The sequence below is a fragment of the Stegodyphus dumicola genome, chromosome X2, assembly GCF_044657685.1.
Source record: "Stegodyphus dumicola isolate Sdum_Otavi_A_Nest chromosome X2, ASM4465768v1".
NCBI classification, from domain to species: domain Eukaryota; kingdom Metazoa; phylum Arthropoda; class Arachnida; order Araneae; family Eresidae; genus Stegodyphus; species Stegodyphus dumicola.
This window is the reverse complement of record NC_140781.1, coordinates 68461788-68483902: the sequence shown is the minus strand read 5'-3', so window position 1 is coordinate 68483902 and position 22115 is coordinate 68461788. Positions and strand designations below refer to the sequence as shown.

The 22115-nt window shown below is 36.0% G+C and overlaps 1 protein-coding gene and 1 non-coding gene across 3 annotated transcripts in view; both read right to left on the bottom strand.

The window, feature by feature from the left end:
• LOC118180983 (protein Wnt-2b-like) overlaps window positions 1-22115 on the bottom strand; it is a 200298-nt gene that overhangs the window by 22824 nt on the left and 155359 nt on the right. The window lies entirely within an intron of this gene.
• On the bottom strand, window positions 18735-18807 carry TRNAS-CGA (transfer RNA serine (anticodon CGA)). Its single transcript has one exon. It is a non-coding gene; the product is annotated as a tRNA-Ser (tRNA).

The window sequence follows — 22115 nt, the reverse complement described above, 5'->3', positions numbered from 1 at the left end:
GATTACCAAAAGCGATCCAAAGGTAATTTTCGCTTTTACGAAAAGCTGTGAAAAGCGAAAAGCTTAGTTTAGTCTTGTTGTGGCAGCAAAAATGTATGGCTAATTAGCATACAGGCTTAAAGCGGCTTTTGCTAGATGTTGTGAGCACTTACAAAGAACAGCACGTAGATAGAAAGAGCATCAATCATGGTAATGAAGCATAATATCATTCTTCAAGGTTCTGTCACATCAGCCACAAATATCGACTTTTCGATAATGGGTCACTTGATCATAGAAGTTGTAGATATAGTGATTGTGGACACAAACGACGATAAGATATTAACAGAGATTTCTAGTTCTATATCTCTTCTTTTTTAACGTAGGTTTTGTATCTTTCGCTTTCAGATTTCCAGTGATTGAAAACATTATCATCACTTCCAATGTCTTTATGGCTTTCACTTGCTTGCTGTCTTTTTAACTTTAGGAAATGAAACTAAACTTTACATATGCTATTTCCATTCCAATTATGATATACATCTATTTATAGACTTTAAGACGTGTTTGGCATGGTTTAATAGATACTTTTATCAGATCTGGGAATGCTTAGAACTTTCACGACACAAATTATTTGGAGACGCTCTTTCGCTTGCGAATGCTCAAAACCTTTCTGACATAAATTATTTGGAGACGCTCTTTGACTTTAAACCATTTCAGCGTGTGAAAGTTTTTCCTGGAATGCTTATCTTTCGTACAGAGGAGAAATTGGCATATCATCCCATATCCCAAAGTAGGAAGATTGTACATTTTTCCCAACCGGAAGAAGAATGTGCTAATTAGCATACAGGCTTAAAATGCCTGTTATATGAAAAGAAATCATCTGATTTCTTTCAGATGTGTGTTATTATTATGAATAACACACATCTGAAATTATTATGAAACACATCTGAAAGAAACAGTTTCGCAAAATTACTTATTTATTCCGTTTGCCAAAATCTTTGTACGAACTCTCTTATGACATTATTATTACCAGGTAACTCCACTTTTTATGGCTCGCATCCCAATGGAAAAATTAAGGGAAAAAAAAGGTTAAAAAAGTTAACGAAACTTTATTTTATGACATCAAACAGGCATACGTTATCAATAAATCCAGTATCTAATGCAAAGAGGTGAAACCTACCCTATTAACGAAATTTTATTCCAGAATTCAAAGCTATGGGAGGGAGCTACCAATAAAATTCTATTTTGATTAGAACAATTTTAACAAAAGATTGTAGGGCTATCTGCCCAACACATGAGCATTCTTGTTAACATGTAATCGTACGTGAAGACTTAAGCATATGCATCACAAGTTAAATATAGTTCTTTGAACTAAGCGGCCCACCAGCGGATGAGCGGTAAAGCCGCTGAACACTGTTAGTTCGGTGCGGAGTTCGAATTCTGGAGAACGGGCTGGCTGTATGGGTGTTTTCGTAACGTGTATACGAGACAGTTTTCCTTAGAAAGTCCTCTATGAAGGCATCCCTCCCCTTACGCGGATCGCCCTCGAGTGCTTTGTCATAATTAAATAAACCAAACCTTTGCACTAAGCATTGACCATTAATGCCAATCATAATGCAGAGATAGTAACATAATTTAAAATTATCATAAGCTTTTCATGAAATCTTCATTTTCAACTAGGCTGGGAGCAAAAATGCATTCTTCGTATTTCTATGAAATTTTTTGTGATAAAATGTAGTTTAATAATATGCATCCTGTATTAACAATATATAGCGGGAAATAATTTTCCTGATTATTATTTTTACAAAAAAGGTAATTTTTTATTTCTTATCTCAATGATTGTATAATTCATCTTCTCCAAAGCGAAATTGATCTAAATTGTTACAAAGCCGCCGTTACTTCATATACAAGCAACAATATTTTTGTTTTAAACATTAATTAAATGAGAAAATGCTTGCTCTGAATTGCTAAAAAAATGAAATAAGTAAAAGTTTATAAGACAAAGAAATTTTGTGCTTTCAGATAATGAAATTTGCCGTACGGATCTTGATAACTATGAAATGAGAAATCCAGTTGTTTAAAGTTTATTTCCTATTTTAATTTCATTTAAAATCTCTACCTATTGAATCTTCTGGAAATTTGTGTGTTTATCAGGGCTTAATTTATAAAATTAGAAGTGCCAGAGCCCTATGGAAGACTGTGAGGGAGGAAAGAATAAATAAATAAAATAGCTGAAAATTAAAATAATTAAATAATAAATTTAATTAAGAAAAATATAAAGAGATAAAGGGAAATCTAATAAATTATTAAATTAATTTTAAATAGCTAAATAGAAATAAAAAGTATTGGACCTTATCTTATTTGTGGTCTCGGCTGGAATTACAATTCCACTTAGATGCTAAGAAGCAGCTCAGCCGATAAAATGATTAAAGCTTCACTAAGGAGAATAGTGGGGATTCTTGAAACAATATAAGCATATGGAAAGAAATGTAACGGAAAAGTGTAGCTTTGAAAATAAAGAGGCAAAAATTCAAGACTTTCTGATCGCGATGCCCTCTCGATATAATTCTAGTAGTCAAGCAGAAATTTTCCCTGTATACTTTTTATGAATACATTTTCCTGACTACAACGTGAGAATAAACCTAAGACGTCTCTGTACAAGTGATAGCAGTGGTTCCCCCAGTTTAGTTACATCATTCAGAAAGTCTGCAGGAGCTCTGCAATAGGAAGTCACTAGTGTGAAACGTGCACGAACAGGATATCACTTTTAGTTCTTTGGGAAATACAAAATTTACCCGCTCTCATAAATTCATTGCATTTCCTGGAGAATACGCCTTTGACATATGATTGGAGACTTTTCTTTCCTTAAAAGTTGCAACCTCTGTGCAAAATTTGAGTGCGAGAGAAAGACAGGCCTGCATTTAGAAGTTAGAATTGATTTTTAAGGCATGTAATAAAATTGAGGTTCACTTACATAAAAGAAGTGCTGGAGCCTTTTTATTTAAGGCTCCGGTGTGCTCCGGCTGAAATTATAATTTATCTCGAAAACTGAGAAGCTCCGGAGCCGGGCTCAGGTGGGCTCCGGCACAAATTAAGCTCTGGTGTTTATTGGTTTCCATATCCGAAACTCAGGGAAAAAAATCCTTACTTTGAAACGTTTGTTAATGAAATATTATTTCAAAGTAGCGTTTAAATTATCAGCTATAGTTATACGTTTCCTGCTGTAATTTCAGAGTCATCATCAAAATGTCCAACTAGCAGGTGACCAAAACTCTCGCATACCAATTTTCAAAACTATGGAAATTCCAAAATAGATATGAACAGCAAATCATTTCAGTGAATGACGCCCTTAAACTGTTGAAACAATATATTATAAGGTATTTCTCCCACTTCCCTAGCGTGCCTTCGTGGTGTAACGGTAGCACGCTGGGCCGGTATTCCAGAGGTCCGTGGTTCGATTCCCGGCGAAGGCGGTTGCATATTTTTTCATCTTTTCTGCTTCCAAGTAACCTAATGACTCTACAATATCACTTGAAATTTTATTTGAAGTTTATGCTGTTATCTTTAAAAGTTGTTTTAAAGATGGCGATGAGCTTTTTCCCAAACAGAACGAATTCTGTGAATTAGCATTAGTTCGCAACACTTTCTCATAGAATATGTTGAAGCATTTGTTGATACCTTCCAAACATTTCGTCAACCTAACGAGAAAAACTGCACTGCTTTAAACAGTTAGGGGATATTATGATTTAGAATATAAACTGCGGAAGTTTTTTGGTGACTAATATATGATGTGTAGGTGCTGTAAGATATGAGAAACGAAAAAGAAGCAAAGAACATTTTATTGACGGTATTTGTTGGTAAATCAAAAATGCAAGCTTTGTCCAAATTTTGCAAACAAACAAAAATGAGATAACTCAAAGACAAACGAGTTTCAATAAGGAGTATTATTCTCCTTGACCGAAAACAGTGTTGCACATCTACAAGGCATGGAATAAATGAAGAACTGGGGTCTCCTTTCCCACTTCTGTAGAAGAGAGCTTTCAAATTGATGAATTATTTCTGAGGATGATAAGTAATTAGCAAACCATATCTCTAGAATGTCCGAAACATGTTTTATTGGGTTTATATCTGGAGAACATGCTGGACAATCTACTCGAAGGATTCCTTCGTCAAAAAGGAAATTGTTCACTAGCTGAGCACTATGTGGCCTGGTGTTATCATCCATGAGAATGAATTTATCATCGATTGCTCCTGACAATGTATAGGTCGGTGCAACCATTGATAGAAACACCAGCCCAGACCATCACTCCGCCTCCGCCAAATCGAACACTTTCATGAATAAGTGCAAGCGTATTCCGTATACCAGATTCTGTCCCGAGGAGAATCCGCCTGTTGTCAGGTTGTACACTAAAGCAGGAGTCGTGCATGAAAGGCACGTTGCTCCCCCATGTCATTTCCATCTGAGATGCTTCTGTGCCCATCTTCTTCGGGCAGCACGGTAGTGCTGTGTTAACGAAACACATTCGAGCATACAAACCCACATGATGGAGTCGGTTTCGAACAGTTTGAGTCGAAAATTCGGTACTAGTAGCCCTCTGAATGTGCTGTTGCATAGTGGCATTCATTATGCGATTTCATCTGACCGTTAGTGTTAAATACCGATCCTCGTTTTGCATTGTTGCTGGCGTACGACTTTGGCCCGATCCTTGGGTGAACATTTCCAGTTTCCGAAAATCGATTCCGTAGTCTGGAAATGACACTTTGAGAAACTCCTAATGCTTTCGTTACAACGGATTGCATTTGACCCGCCTCTTAAACGATCAGTGGCCCTCCAGGCAGCAGATTCACTTAAGTCATCTCGCTGAAACATCGTATTCACTGTTACAGAACTTTTAATGCATGGAAAATGCTTTTAATCTCCTCCTACTGAAGGAATGCTGCAGGTCATTTTTCACTCTTTGTCTAAAACGCATAGGTTTTTATATAATTATTTATTAATAGAATGCATATTATTCATTTATATATTCTTGATACAGTGCTTCCTTTCTTAAGTTGAAAATTATATACTATGAAATTTTTAACTTTTGAAGGAAGTCTGTTTAACGTAAGAAAATTTTGCAAAATCCAATTAATTATATTATTTTCTGAGTGTCGTCGAGATGTTGATCTGCTTACTGTTCTGATGTATCAAACAGAAATTTATTTGGTAGCTTCTTTATTTGGTATTTGTTACCGATAAAAGAAATCTAGATCGTGAATAGACTTAACGAAACAAGTTCTCAGTTGAAACCAAGATAAAACTCAATAGATAGCTCTTGGGTACTTTCTCGTATTTAAATAACAATTCCGTTAAAAGGACTGCAAACTCAAGTCCTGTTTTCGTAACCAAGTAAAAAGGTATGATGAGTAGCTCTCCAAGACATTCCATATTTAACGTAAGCAGCATAAATTCCTTATTTTGATATCTGTATTTTCTTCTCTTATTTAAAACTTTTGATATTTCTTTCATTTACCTACTTCTAAAGCCGAACAAATGCCATTGCCCTGCAAGTAACAAGAGAAACTTTCCAATTTATTCATCATACTGTATACTGGGTTATGATATGTTGATTTGTTTTCATTCCTAATTCAGTTTCTGGCACTTTATTCACAATTATTTAATTCTGTACTTTATTTTCCAATATTATTGGAAAAGACATTTTAATTCTCCAACATTAAATCAGAGTTATCTTAATCTTAGCTAAATCAGTTACAAAACAAATTTGATTTAGTTTAACAAAATTACTTTTTTTGTTATTATTTAATTAACATTATATAGTCAGTACGTCGCTTAATGAATATTAGCGTGTACTTACTGATGTACTCCATGGAAAATTAATTTAGGTTTTGCACAGTTAATTTTAAATAGGAGAACATAAAGAAATTTCAAAATAATAGAATGAAATGATGACTCAAACCAAGAAATTCTTTCATTTTTATCACATATGAGAACTTTCAAAAAACAAATTTGTTAGCTTATTTAATATTGCACCGTGCTACGGGTTCATTGGTATCTCTCTAAGTGATTCCTCTAGGTAAACGGGAAGAAGGTAACAATTTATTATAAAAATTAACTACACAGAGCACGATATTTAATTGCAAGTAGCTCAAGGAGAAGGTGAGTATTAAAGCTATTCCTCCTCAGCACGCGAGAAATACACACTCTACGATTCTCTCGGTTATTATGTGTCTCAGGAACGCTTTCTTAAAAGTGTCTAGAGTTTTTAGGTACTTCTCAGGTGAAGAAGGCTACCCCAACGGTCGTCTGAAGAACACGTCACATGGCAGATGAAGATCACAGCCAAAATTATTTGCGATGGAGAAAACCTAGTGCTTTCACGAATGGCTCTCCTGTGCGCTATCAGGAATAATGGCAGTTTTTGGTCCCAGTCCTTCTGGATTCGAGGTACAAATAGGGAGAGAAGACTCGATATTATTTGACTAAATCTCTCCACCATACCCTCCGACTGGGCATATAAAAGTGTGGTCTTGAGTATTTTCCATACCGAAATTTCTACATCGTCCATTAAATATGTTTTTGATGTGTTTGCCCCTTAGTCAGAGTGAATAAGTAGAGGCACTCTAAATCGTTAAATCGAGTTTTCTACTAAGAATTCTGCAACAGTTGGAGCTTCTTGATCAAGAATGGTTTCAAGCACCACACGCATCACAGGATCTGCAGCATTTTTTTATTTGCTTAGGCCATGTACCAGAAGAAACGTTCGGAAACTTTGTGGAGTGTCTTTTTTACACCAAAATGACCTCCATTAAGGCTCTTGTAAAGCACTGACAGATCACTAGAGACTCAAGATCTCAGTAAGATGAACTGCTATTTCCCCCCAAAAGCCCAATATGTTTCCGTTGAGGAATTCAAAGGTGCCATTTCATATCAGCTGAATTTTTCGCTTCCATTTTACATTAATTCTTTTAACAGTCTCAGTTCAGGATCTTCCATTGGGGCGGATTTGGATATTATGGAATTTGTGTGAAATTATCTGACCACTGGGACTTCAAAGCCGCATTTTCCCATAAATTCGAACGGTGTCTGCACTTTTCTGCACAATGCCTTCTTCAAAATTCATTGGCATTCTCACTCGAAGTTCCTTTATAATGTCAAATTTCCATGTCATATTTCTGTAGCCGCTGTATTCGTTCAGCAACTTAATCTGCCGGATTTTTGAAATCAAGCAGCTAATTTATAGAGGCATGGTCAATCCCACAGAAATGGCGATTGAAGTGTTCTGCTGCCTTCAGGATAGCTAATAGCTTTTTTCTGGTGACAAGTAATTTCTTTCCGGCTTTGTGGGCTTTTACTTAAACAGGCAATAAAATGCTCTTGGCGCTCAATTTCTTGTAAAAAACAGCTCTAATTCCTACATTTCTGGCATCTGTTCCGAGAATAAATTTGTATTCAGATTGAGAATAAGCTAACACAGGAGAGAAAGTCAAGGCGTCCTTCATGACTTTAAATGCGTCTTCGCATTCTTCAGTCCATGTAAATGTTTGCTTTGGATCTATTAGATGGTGCAAAGTCTTTCGCCTATAGAAAAGGTAAAGCCTTAGAAAAGGTAATAGGTGTAAAGCCTTTCGCCTGCCTATAGAAAGCCTTTTAATAAATTTTTGATAATAAGTGCAAGACCAAGAAATCTACTTAAGTAATGAATGTCTTGAGAGCAACACCAGTCACGAGCAGCTTTGATTTTTTTTTTCAGAATAGGTGGGTACGCTTTTGGCGAAGAAAATATAACAATATAGCTAACATTTGGGCGAAATAATTTACATTTTAAAGGAATGAGTTCTGAATTAGCTTCTGCCAAGAGGATTACTTTAAACTGCCAGAGTCTTTGACCGGTAGTAAATATAGTCTTCTTCCAATCCTTAGGATATATTTCCACTTGCTAGTATTTACACTTCAGTTCCAAGCAGGAAAACAATTTATTTCCCGCTAACGTGTCTGAGTTGTTGTCCATTCTAGGGAAAAGGTAATGTCGTTCTTTGTAAGACAGTTATTTTAGTCGTTTTTTTCCTAATTAAGACGATAGATAGGTGATGTTAAAGGACTAGACGAAGGCTCAATAACGTCATTGTCCTAAATTATCTTCAGAAGCTTTTCAATTTTCCGTCTGATTTGCGAAAGGAAGACGCCGAGGATCTTGTCTGATTGTTGAGTAGTCGATCTGGTGTCGCGTCACATTTATGTGATCAACGTTATTAGATGGGATTGAGAAGGCATCTTTATATTCTTTTCTTAAATGACTTGCAGGTTTAATATTATAAGCGTCTAACTCTGTAGTTTCAGTTGAATGATTTAGTTGATATGGCCTCTGTTTCTGACCGACGGAACTTCGCACAATACTTGTCACAAGCGATATAAAGCTATGTCCTCTGCTTTCGTAAATGTACATGGTCTGTCACTTATGCTGACTCTCACATTTTTATTTATTAATCCACTAGAGAAGCCGCAGTTAAAAGTTTCCTCGAATGGTGCATTTTTCTTAGAAATTTCTGTAATTTCCACACGCAGTTTCTCGCGAGGTTTCACTATGCCGCTTGTGAGATACTGATCTATAGCAGCTCATGCCAGTTTCCTTCACTTCAAACATTGATATTGCTTTATTAGATGCACGCAATTCATTATTTTTGACGTCTAAGCAAAATCTATATTTCTTTAAAATGTTAATCCCGAGGATGCGTGGATCTGTTATATCAGCCAAATAGACTGGCCAAATAGAATAAATTACAAGTTTCGTCATATAAATAGGATAGAAACTTTATGTGACATTTATTTTGCCACGTACTGACATTTTCTCTTCTTATATGGACTATAAATTTAAGGATGGAACCATATGCAGCAAGTGCCCTATACCAGCTCTGAGAATAGTCATGTTGACTTCGCTGTCTACAATTATCCGGCAGAGTGATCCCTTTATTTCTCCTTCAACATAGAGTCCTTAATTTCCATCAGGAACTGAAAATATCTGTGGGAGATCGATAGCTGAGGCCTCTACTTTCAGTTATTTTTGCTGCTTAATGATATTTTTGCAACCCCTTAAGTACAGGACACTGCCTTCGTAAATACTTCTTATTACCACAGCTCCAGCACTTTATTCCATTATTACGGCTCCTTTGAATCATTTGAGCTATAGGCGTATGGCATTGTTTCCGGAAATGTCTTTCTCTATTACCATTCCTAGTATTTCACTTTTTTATTATTACTGTTCCATTTCATCTTGACACTTCCATCTCCTCCAGTTGTTTCGACAACTCTGCCTTCGCTTTCAGCACAGTGTCCTCCGTGCTGCTGATATCCTTACAGGCCGATGGTCTTTTTTATTGGCTTCATGTGAGGTCTTTACTTTACTCACAGACGCTAGAGCACTCGTCAGATCTTTATATCAAGTATCTTGAGTACTTGTTGCATATTGGCATCAATAATAGCTTTAGTGCTTGGCCACTGTTGGGCCAAATCCGGCATTTAAAACAGCACAGAATAAACTTAAAGTAATGATTTAGAAAGCCAAAATAATTCTATGTCCACCTCAAGAAACAAACACAATGACTGGCTGAAACAGAAAAATTATATTATTAGCGAGATGGATTAGTCCTTATGAAATGATCCGTTCGCCATCGCAGAAGCATAAAGTTATGAAATGGTTTGAGCACGTTGAAAAACGCTTGTGCATGCGCAATCCTCCAGCTTAGTGACGCCATTGTTCTTTTCGCTGCTGCGCTTCTCCCATGTAAGAAGCTGAAGTTTCGATTCCCAGTTTTTCAAAATTCATGGAAAAAGGTATTGTTATTAAAATAGCTAATGGAATCAATTAAAATAATTACAGATTAAATAATTAAAAATTATTACGGATTAAGTTATTAAAATAATGATATATTAAATAATTAAAAATACTAAAAGAAAATAAGTTAAATTTGATATTATCCTAAACACGTGATTCAAAAGGTCGTTGTCATCAAAAAACGAAAAGAAATCGTCTTTGCCACAAAATAAATCTTTGAAAAAATATTGTTGTTGTCGCAAAGAAGTAAAACTGTCATGCAGGATGTCATTCGAAGACGTCTACGTGGCTTTCGGTTGTCACATGTTTCAAGATGACGTAAACCGCGCCTCTTTTCTGTGACGTCACATCCGCCGGATGAGGACGGTTGCTTACTACCTTTGTCCAGAAAGTTTTCAGGCGTTGGATTAGAGAAAAAGAGGAATTACTGCAACTTTTAAGTTTCGAATTAACACAAATTTGGGTACCGAAACTCAAATACTTTTATTAATTAGATGAATTTTTTAAAGCGAATCATTTGTTGGCCCATTAATCCCTGACTGGTAAGATCGCCGAACCTTTGCTTAATTTCGAGGAGTGGGCTGCATGGACGGTTTCGTGGGCATTTTCCCCGTACAAAATGAATACGAGTCAACTTTACTATATTTATGAGACAGCTTTTCTATAAATAACTCAACTATTACATTATTTATTGTATTGTCAAAATAGAAATTTACCAAAATGCGCAAAATACGCAAGTGGAAGATATAGCTAAGAACATGTGTAGCTTTAGGATGCTTCATCACTTTCTTTCATTACAGAGAGAGAATCCTTTCACGTCAGAAAGTATAAGTTTGATTCGCGTATTAACTTTCCTTTGACCTCTGTCTACTTTCATGTGCAGAAAACTGTAGAAAAAGCAGAGTAATACATCGCTTTATCTTATTTTTTAACATTCGTGTGCATTACCGCTAACTGAACACGATAGTTATTCGCATAAGTTTGTAAGGTGCTTATTTTAATTAACAAGTTATTAATATAACCAGTTTTTCATTACAGAGAGAGAATGATTTCACGTAAGAAAGTACAAGTTTGATTCTCATCTTCCTTTCTGTTTTCCTGCCAGAAGGCGAATTTTAGCTATCGCATATTTCACTGAGGGTTTGATATTGTTTTGGTTAGAGCGTGTTACTCCTGCTGAAGGCCACGTTATTAGTTGATATTCTACGATAACACTTTTATTTAGGACGTTGCTTTAATCTTGCAAATTATGCTGCCACGCCAGTATAGGTTAGAGTCAACTTGCGCGTTTAATATTTCTGTGTAGCCTTTGGTTAACTAAATTTTAATTTAAAATCCCCCTTTTTGAGTTACGCCATAAATGCTGGCTGGTCTGTAAGCATCTCGTGTGTCTTCCTGTTCAACTATTTGAGTTCTTAATGAAACGGCCTTTTAAATCCTTCATACTTTCCTGTTTGTTCTGTAAAACCCGCAGTGTCTTTCGATGGGAAAACCTCAGTAACCAATTCTCTTGAACAGTTAAATTCGCAATTTGTACTATATACAGAACCAGAAGTTCAGAAAGTCACAATAGCAACTGCCGCTTTAAGAGGACAGGCTTTAAGCTGGTGTTATTGCATTGGCAAATTTCTGTTGGGTGATCTAGGAAGCGACCCTCCAAATTCCAAACATTTAAACATGCACTCGCCAAAGGGTTCCGCGTTTCAAAAGAGAGATTAGAAGCCAAATTAGAGGCACAACGTTTTGGTAAATACCAGTCTAAAGTCGAAGAATTGACTTATTTCATGTTGCGTAAAAATCAAATTCTTAATTTGTTGTATGGCAAAAGGCCTGACGAAAGAATAACATAAGTCATTTTACCTAGGTTGCTGAATCAAATACAAGATTTCTCTGAACTAAGAAATCCAACGGCATTCGAGAAGGTGTTTGAATTCGCTCTGAAATACAAACGCAGACGGGTAGCGGAAAATACATTAAGGTAGGATATGACCAGAGGCCGATTGCGCCAGATTTTAGACCTGACTACGGCGAAGGCCACAGTTTGACGAGAATAAGCATTTTGGAAATAGGCAAAATTATTGAACCTCAAATGGCGGCAGCCAAAATGAATTGAAAGAGAGTTAAGATGAGAAAGAATAATAAAATTCAATTAAATACGACAGTGGTAAAAAATCTGGTATAGCCAATAGTACAACTATTGCTGAATTATTTCCTTGCGGAATGCATTGTTAGGCACTGGGGCTCAGTGCAATTTTCTATCGGAAATTTTTCTCCCCAAGTACTTTAGAAGTCGAAATTTGTTTTGAGCTGCTAGAGAAAAATTTATTGCGGCTCAAGACAAGCACTGTGCATGCTTAGGGAAACTGCGTTACATTTTGAAATTAAAACTGAGCAGAAAAACTTGGTTTTCTTCGTTGCAAAAAATCTCCAAAACCAAAAAATTCTAGGAACGGAATTTTTAAATTGGTGGGACACGAAAATAAATTTTCAGGAGGTCATATTGCAGCTGGACATGAAAAAGGTAGAGGATGAGGAAGCACATCTCCGAGAGATCGTCAAGCATCTATTCACAAGAGAGAGACTGAAATTGAAAAAAACTGGTACGTGAATTTTCTATCTTGTTTGATGATAAACCAGGTCGTATGCAAACTGTGAGCCATAGTATCGACACTGGAAGAGCTTCCCCTGTAACAGCAAAGTCCTGTATCATAAAGTATCATAAAGTTAAAGAACAAAGTATAAGAGCTCATATACATCAGGAGTTAAGAAATAAAATTATAATTCCGATACGTAGTTTTTTATGCTACCCCAGTGATTCTTTGCTGGAAGGAAAATAATCTCTCACATACAGATTTTAAAGTGTGGCGATTCGCAATTGATTATAAGGAACTTAACAGTGCAACAAAATAACCTGCCTATCCCCTTCCCACAATTGAAGAAATATTCTCAAAATTTAATCTACGAAATACATGATTACTTTAGGTCTGACTTCAGGATAATTTCAAATTAGTGTAAACCCCGAAAACCGCATTTATTACAAAGTCAGGGGTTTATATATTTCTAAAAATGCCGTTAGGCTTACGAGGACTTCCCGCGACTTTTCAAAGGGCCATGGACATGATTTTTAGATTCATTAATTAAGCAGTGGATCCCATTTTCACTTAAAAAGGTAAACTAGTTGCATACTTTAGTAAACACAGATAAATTATACGGCGACAGAAAGAGAAACGCAGTTTTGTTAGCAATGCAAAAATTTAAAGAAAATGTTGGGAAAGCTCTTGTTACGATTTATTCCGACCATGTAGATTGTGGGTCGTTTATACTCACAAAAGAATTTATCCCCAAAGCTGATTAGATGGGCCCTTAAACTTCAAGAATTCAACCTAATCAGTAAACATATACCTGGGAAGAAAAATTTAGTGGCGGATGCAACATCAGGAATAAAGGTAGATGAGGAGGTGAACACAATAAAATCTGTTAGGCTTACGGTAAAAAAACCTTGACTCTCGTGAAACTGTTATTGCTGAATTACAAATGGAACCCGAATTTAAAGACGTTTATGCTTATCTAAAAATCCTGACCATTTTGAGCATCAAGGCATTACGGCAAATAGTAAGAGAGACTCGAATTATTAAGTAGTAGATATCTCTTACTTTATGCAAAAGGTACGAATGAAAACGCTAGTTAAGCCGTGTTACAAGTGTTATCCGATCTAGTTTAAGTGTTTTACAAGAATTGATTTCGTCAATTTCAAGCCACCTTGGAATATGGAAAACGGTACAACGAGCTCGCGAGTTTGCTTATTTTCCACAGTTACAACAGCTTGTTAGTCAGTATGTCAAGTCATGTGATATTTGCTAGCTAGTTAACGCTGTTAATTATAGCCCGACCTGTTGTCTAAATAGTATAAAAGGTACTTTTCCAAATCAAGTAATATGAATTGACTTATTAGGGCCTTACCTACGCAGTGAAACGAAAAAAAGTAGATATTTACTCGTTATCGTGGATCATGTTTCCAAGTAGGTAGAAACAGTCCTAAAAAGAGCTTTCGGTAAAATCGCTTCAGATTATTTTCTAAATACATATATTCCAAAACATGGAACTCCATTAAAGCTAATTTCGAGCAACGCTAAACAAATTGTTAGTCAAATACATTCTGCTGCCAAAAAATACACGACCTGCAAATGTGGCTTAGCAAGTTATGTAATTGATTAAACTGGCAAGACAATTCAGTATTGTGGAGCAATAAAAAGCGCGTCTGAAGCTAGTAGAAAGTGAAAGGGAGGTGCGACTAGAAGAAGAGTAGATGAAGCTTGGCTCAGATCTCGACGTCCATTAAGACGCTTGCCATTGACACTCCACCATAAGCAGTGTCGTCTTGCAGGGTGCCGCTCTCGCTAAAACTAGACAGTGTCTGATTAGAGAACGGTGATCTTTAGTGACGAATCATGCTTTTCTCTCAGTGTTGATGATCACCGCATACGTGTCTGAAGTCGGAGAGGAGAGCGGTCCAATGTACCATTTGTTAACGAGCGACAAACCGACAAAACACAAGGTGTGACAGTCTGGGGATTGATCAACTGGGACAGCCGTTCACCATTTGTCGTGCTGCGAGGTACTCTGACTTGTCGCAGCTACGTTGATGACATTTTGCAGCCTATCTTATTGCCTATTCTAGCAGATCGTCCAAATTCAGTTTTTCAGCAGGACAATCTTGGCCACATGATAAAATATGTTTTATCCAGAAAAGGACACCAGAATTTAAAATGGCTGATATCCAAAAAATTAGTAGTCAAGGCTATTAAAAATTCCGATATGGCAAGAAGTAAACAGAAACTATATTATGGTAAAAAAACGAACAGACTATGATTTCAAGATGGGAACTAAGGTTTTACAAAGAAAACATTCGTTATCATGTGCAACGGAAGATAAAATGGGAAAGTTCTATCCAAAACTTGAGGGACCATCTGTAATTGAACAAATACTGGAAGAAGTCAGTTAAAGAATAAAAAAAAGGGATCAGGTAATGGCTACCACAGAACAAGTGAAGCGCTACTAGGAACGTGCCGACATGCCTATTCTTAAACATATTTTACGGGAGCCACTGGATACCAGTAAGGCAGTGCCAAGAAGTTCTAGCGGCAATGTTTCAGCTGCAACAAGCACAAGTCCCTGGAAAGAAAAGAGTAACTGCAAGTTATGAATAGGAAGGCAAGAAATTCAAGGGCGGAATCTCCAAAAGGACAGGAGCTCCAATAGGCAAAAAGTGCTAGGATTCTAAAGTTACAAAATTCCAAGACGGCAGAGGAAAACTCGACTTTCCAGGTGATACAGCAAGCAAGTGATGGACAGCCGGCGCATGCTCAGAGATTGAGCAAGAATTCAAGTTTAGACTACAAAATTCAACAACGGTCCTCTATGACAAACCATACTGCGGAAACCGCCAGAGGAGTAGGATTCACTTAAACTGAGGAAGACGCGAAATTTCCCGTCTAAATTCTTGACAAAAGGTCAAGTGGAGACAGCAGTTCAAAGGGAAAATTCACTGGCTACAAAACGGGCCGCGGATTCAAGTTTGAGTTTCTTTAATCACGAGGGAAAATTGGAAGCTTTTCCGGGAACGAGCCCAGAAGAAAGACGGCAAATTCAGTCAAATGATGAGACACATCCCCGGAGAAAACTGAGGGTTCAGCAAGCGAACGTGTATACCTCGTGGGAGCACTTCGTTGCCAAGCGAATGGAGAAGCGCAGAAAAAAGCAAAAGGTAAGTGAAATTTAAATCAGAAGAGAAACGCGCCAAAGTGAAACTTAAAAATTTTAAAGAAACAACTTTGTAGAAACTTTCTTATGTTTAAAGATGAAATGAACAAGTCTTCGGCAGTTAATCATGGTTGGGAATTTAATCATAATTTTGACTTTCAGCCTGCAAAAATTATCGAAAAAGCTTGTTCCATCGGCGAATTAGATTTTCTTAACGCTTTTGACATTCACAAAGATTTAACTTGTTTAGTTAATGATTTTAAGTCCGATCTATTACCTTTAAAATATACCTTTTAAAATTCTATTAACTTAATTTTTCAATTTTCGTTGCTTATTTTGCTGACAGAGGGCGCTACCTTTCTGTTCGCTTTACTACAGTAGGCGAACTGAAACTAGGACAGTTACGCCAGCTTTTTTTCAGTCATGCAAATTTTTTTCCCTGAGGAAGAGGGACCTCTTTGCTTTCGAAATCGATGTTCTAAATCTGTGCCAAATACAAGGTTATTTCTTTACTGATTTTAAGAGAAATTTATTTTCTTCGTTGACTCGGTTTCTATTTTATATAAAAAATTGCAACAGTTGTTGTTTATTTTAAACTTTGCCTCAAGCGAGGTCATTTCAGTTGTTGTTAAGTAGCAAAAAATCTCTGAATTTAAGTATGCATTTATTTGCACTGATTTTAAGTTAGTTAGAGACAGAAAACCTATTTTAGTCCAAAATACTTATGTCGAAGAAATTTTTTTGAAATTGTAAAATAACGTTTAGCAAACTTATGTACATATGATGTAAAATTTAAAAGGAATTTTCTTAATATAATGTATTGTAAATGTTTCATGTAGCATGTTTAATAGTTTAGTATTGCAAACGTTAAAAGTTATCTTAATATATGTGTAAATACTTGCATAATTGTAAAAAATGAAATCTTGCAGCTTGAATGAAATGTTTAAATGTAAACTAGGAAGATAAAAGAAAATTAAATTAAAAGCAAAAGCTAGCGGCATGCATGAAATTAAAAAGGTTAGTCTCTCCGGCCAACACAAAAGTTTAGTTACCTTTTTTTTAGCATATAAAGTGCAGTTTTAAAATTAAGGTGTTTTGAGGTCTAGTATGCCCGAGTTTCTTACATGTAGGATGTGGGTTAGCTAGTAGTGTTGTACCACTTATACAAATGACACTTGCTCATACATCTCAGTACATTTTACTGGATAGCAGTGGGGAATAGAATAAACAAAAATGTATGAAAGGTCTGATAAATTTTAAATGGAAAATTCGGGTCAAGTAATTTGAAAAGAAAATAATGTGCTTTTTGTAATCATTTTTGCAAAAATATTTTTTCCTTCCAGATGATTGGGAGAAAATCAGTTGCTGTTGAGATTTGAAGAATTGTATGTACAAAGGTTCAAGATGTAACTCCTAAGTTCTCTTGCTTGTAAGAAGTTGGTTCGTGGTTAGTTAAAAATTTAAGATCTTAACAAGGTTGTTAAAGACCTTTATTGCAATTATTTAAATTCTGGCAGGGAAACATGTAAGGTATTTACTTTAATTAACGTTATTTTATAATTAAGATACAATAACATGCCGAGCAAATATTAATTTAGAAGTTATCCATTTGCTCTTCTGCAGCTGAGGATGATGGTTCGGTAAAACCATCGAAACTAGTCCTGTGAAAATTTGAAAAATATTACGCTGATTTTTGTTGTTTGACTTCTAAATTAACAGTTATTTTATGCTACGAAATTTTACTGCCATTTCTCCCTTTCCATTTTCTTGCCAGAGTACAAGTTTTAGCTCCCTCGTATTTAAGAGTGGATTTGAGATTGCATTAGTCAGTGCGTGTTCCGCCTGTTGAAGGCCAAGTTACTAGTTGATATAATTCCTGTCTGTGGCGTTGCTTTAATCTTGCAAATAGTGCTGTCACGCCAGTGTAGGTTAGGGTCAACTTGCGCGTTATTGTTTCTGTATAGCCTTTGGCTACCTAAAATTTAGTTTTAATTTTAAATTCTACTTTTTGAGTTTACGTCACAAATGCTGCTTTCTGTTCAATTAGTTGAGTTCTTAATAAAAGCTTTTTCACACTTTTCATACGCTTCTAGACATAGCGGTAAGTGGGTTAGTTCTAATCAGAGTCCTGACTTAGTGTATATTACCAAAATGAGTGAGACTCTACATGTTTCCCGTAATCACACCTCCTCTAACCAATCAGTTTCAAATAATTGCTAGAAAATACGTTCAGAAATTTAAAAAAAAATATTCCTATCCTACTTCTGAGACCCATTTCAGGAAAAACTTCATGAATTTGGAGTTATAGAATTTTATTTGAGAGTTACAACTGATTAAAGAACGTAGTAGACATTCTTAAATACTTAGCAAACGTATTTTCTTCATGGATATTTCATCCTCTGCATTAAAAATCTTGTAAAACAGGTAGAGGCAGCTGATGATGTTAAAACGTAGAGAAATTTTATTTTAAAATCTGAAATATTTTATATCTCAGGTGTAAGTATATAGGGAATAAAAATGAAATAATTAATGAAACAAGTAAAAAATGAGTAAATAAGAAATTAAGAAAAGTATCAAAATCAAGCGAAATAATGAAACCAACGTAAAATTAATAAATTAATAGGTAAACAAATATAAAATAAGTAAACAAGTACTAAGGCTAAAACAGAGGTAAGTATTTTAAAGAATAATTTTCGCAATCAGATAAAATTACTTCTTCTTTTTTTTTTTTTCTCTAACTTTTTTTTTAGGGCTAGATGAATAAGCACATAAAACCTCTTCTCGAGATCGTATTTTGATGTAGGAGTTTTCTTTCTTAGCTGTTCAGTTTCCCTGCTTTTGTTTGCTTCTCCCAAGGTAACGTTTCAGAGATATTAGGTTATTTCGAAGCAGTAGATATTAAAAATGAGCAACGTTTTCGCCGGGACTCGAATCACAGACCTCTCGAATACAAATCGAGCGTGTTGATCACTCCACCACGAAGTGATGCTAAGAAGGCGAGAGAAATACCTTATATATTCCCCCTTGTTTTAAAGAACGACTGGGGATTAGGGGACCCATTCGCCAAATCCTGGTGGAGGAGCATCATCATACACCACCGTTTTTAGTTTGGGCGTCATTGTAGACACATAAGGTTATTTCAAAGAAAGAGAGATGAGAAATGAGCAGCGCCTTCACCGGGATTCGAACCACAGACCTCTCGAATTCGCGTCGAGAGTGCTGACCACTACACCACGAAGGCATGCTAAGAAGGCGGGAGAAATACCTTATAAAGTGAGACATAACATCAGTATCTAATATAGCAGTTTTAATAATTGCTTAATAAACTATTACAATATTACCAGAATTTTATTTTAATATTACCATTCACTTACACAAGAAAGCATCTGGGTTTGCCTTATTTAGGGCTCCTCAGCCTCTCCGCTTGAAATTAGACATACTGGAGGTGGGAATTAGGGTCTAGAAAAATTTAAGATCTGTTTGAAATGTACATGAAAAGCTGAATTTCCGTAGCTAATTCACGTTTGGGAAAGGAAAAGAGAAAACAATAGTTGCACAGCGCTGAATTTAAAAAAAAAAAAAAAAAAAAAAAACCTAGCCACATTCTTCTCAATCAGCAAATATTCCTGCTTATCAGAAAGTTAGAAGGCGTCATAATCAGAATGAATTAGAATAAGCAAAAAAGGGCATGCCAAATTTTGCTTATGATATCCTTTCTAACAATCATCTGGTATTACCCAATGCAACCAGAGTTTTACCGACGACATTAATTTCTCTTCGAATGGAGGATGATTAGTATTAACTCAAAAATAAAGCGCCATCATTAGGTAAGCGTGCATATTTAATCTGCATTTAGTTCACTGTCAAGAGACCTGTTTAGACGTCTTATACTTATATTTTCATACAAAAAGCATACTTATCAGAATAATTACAGTAGTAAATCATTAAAGAGGAAAACATAAAGAAGGAAGAAAGACGAATAACATTTTAATTAAGTCAGCAATCTGGCATCCAGCCAGGCAAGCTTTTATTAATCTTATTATTTGCTTTTTGTGACAGCTGTCAGGGAGAGCTCAGGTCTAAAAATCAAATCTATCTCATTAGCTTCAACCGCTTCAAGAACATTCAACACAACCTTTCGACAAATAATCATTTTCCTATATTCGTAACATAGGGAGTGAGGAGAGCTATAATCATTGATAACTGATGATTTATGAATTCATCCCTCCTTACTTTAGCTTATTCTAAGTTTATATTTATTTTTACTAGATAAATTTAGTTTCACGGAATGTTAATCTACCAAAACATTGAGTTTTCAGCGAAACAATATCCTCATTATTTTTTGCAACTGGTTTGGCTTTCGCGAAATAAAATCCAGTATAGATTATATTTTATTTTCTCATTGCTATGCAATTATATCAAACATTTACAATATGCATTTAGTTCGAGACAATACATTCAGTTCGTATTTCTGAAACTTTTACCGTAAACGGAAATAAATAATAATAATAATAAAAAAATAAAAAAAAAAAAAAAACCATGAGGACGAAAAAGTGTTGAAAGCAACTAGAGTGCTAAAACATTAAGCACCCACTGGTGGTGGGCCAAGTGGATAAAACAGCAAAACAGTGACAGCAGTCCGATGGAATCCAATCCTGGCAAATGGGTTGTAAAGATCTTAGTTTATTCTAACCAATTATTTTTAGTTTTACTTCCTTTTCCCTTCTGATTTCAATTTCCTGCCGGAATGTAAATTTGTTATGACGTAGTATGCAAATGTAAACGCGTTTCAGAAGTAGTATTTAAGCTGCGTTTCAAGAGTTCGAAAAGAGAGTAGCGGAGTTATGCGATATGCGATATGCGACGGAGGGCGTGGGCACCATGCCTCTACCATTGAGGTTAATTGGTATAGCGCCACGTCCACCTATATCTAGAGATACATTTTGTAATTCATATTACAACTGCATTGACATTATTTGCTTAATGTATTACTACACTTGACAATACATGCTTAACATTTATAGTAGCGGAGTTAGTTCCAAGTTTATACTGCTTGTTTAAAATTAGCTCTCTGGTCGGTGTTAGACACCCATCAGTTTATACTGATACTCCAGACTCGGCGCGCAATCGAGAGCTCCGAGGTTCGAGTCCCGGCCAGAGCATTGCCCATTTTTCACATCTCCTGCTTCAAAAAAAGAAATACTCTAATGATTCTACGGGGCTAGTTTTATGGGATGTTTTGTGTTTTTGTTTTCTAAAGGGTGTCCAAAATTTGCGCAAGAAGTAATTTTGATAGACGATACAGGTTTGTAACTGAAATTAAAAATTTTTTTATTGATTCATTAAGCATATAGTAAAGGGTTATGTATGGAATAGCATATCGGGGAAAAAAGCCTCCACGGCTTTGCAGATACATACGCACTCTTTGTTGAAAATTTACACGGCCGCTTTGCAAAAAATGTGGCTGAATTTCATTAATACAGCGCCCATGTTTCCTCCTTCAAGACGTGGATGGTCATGGGCTTATTTCCATAAACCTTAGACTTCAAACCACTCCGTGCGTTAAATCGCATGATCTAGGCAGCCAATTCTGAACAACAAAATGGTAAATGAATTGTTTCTCGGGGTGTATGGCATGTGGCACTGTCTTGTTGAAACCATAGCTGGCTTAATATGTTACAAGAGCGAGCAACAACTGCTATTGCCTGACCATCCGTATTTTAAATTTTCGAAGAAGAATGGTCCGATGATGCCTCCAGCCCCAAATCCTGACCATATAGTGACATTTGTTTGTCAACAAACACTTGTAGATTTTAACCCCAAATGCGACAATTTGCCTATTTCTAAGCCATCAAGATGAAAATGAGATTCATTGCTGAAGATGATTTTGTTCGAAAAATCAGCATCCACTTCCAGAAGCCATTCAATTAAGTCTCCTCGCTATGTGTGGTCAATAGGCTTCAGTTCTTTGTAATCATGGAGATGCAAATCTATTGTATGAATGCGCTGTAGAGAGCTTCTCGAAACGTCCAGTTCTTGATCTTGGTGTCGAATTGATGTTCCTGTACTCTCAGCGACACTCTCACAAACTACATCACTGCTTTTTGTTGAACATTTTGTTGAATGACGGCCAAAGTATTTAAGATCACTAATTAATCCAATCTCCCCAAATTTTTAATGAAGCTTTTCACGGTTGATGAAGTTAAATCACTATTCCGACCATATTTTGTACGAAAATTGCGAACTGTAGCTACCAAACCTTCATTGCTTTTAAAATATTGCTCAATAATGAAAACATGTTCTTTCATGCAGCGCCGCTCTATTCTTAATAACCCTAAACTGTCTGCTGCCATACTGTCTTTCCCCCCCCCTGGCAACATTTTATTGCACAAATAGAGCAAAATTCAAATCTTGCGTGGATTTTGGGACACGCTTTATGTGTAACGTGAATACGAGCCAGTTTCCATTAAAAAAAACTCCAGGCAAACATCTCTTTTCTTAGACAGTTAACCTTAGTGTGCTTTGCTATAATCCAATCCAATCCATGCA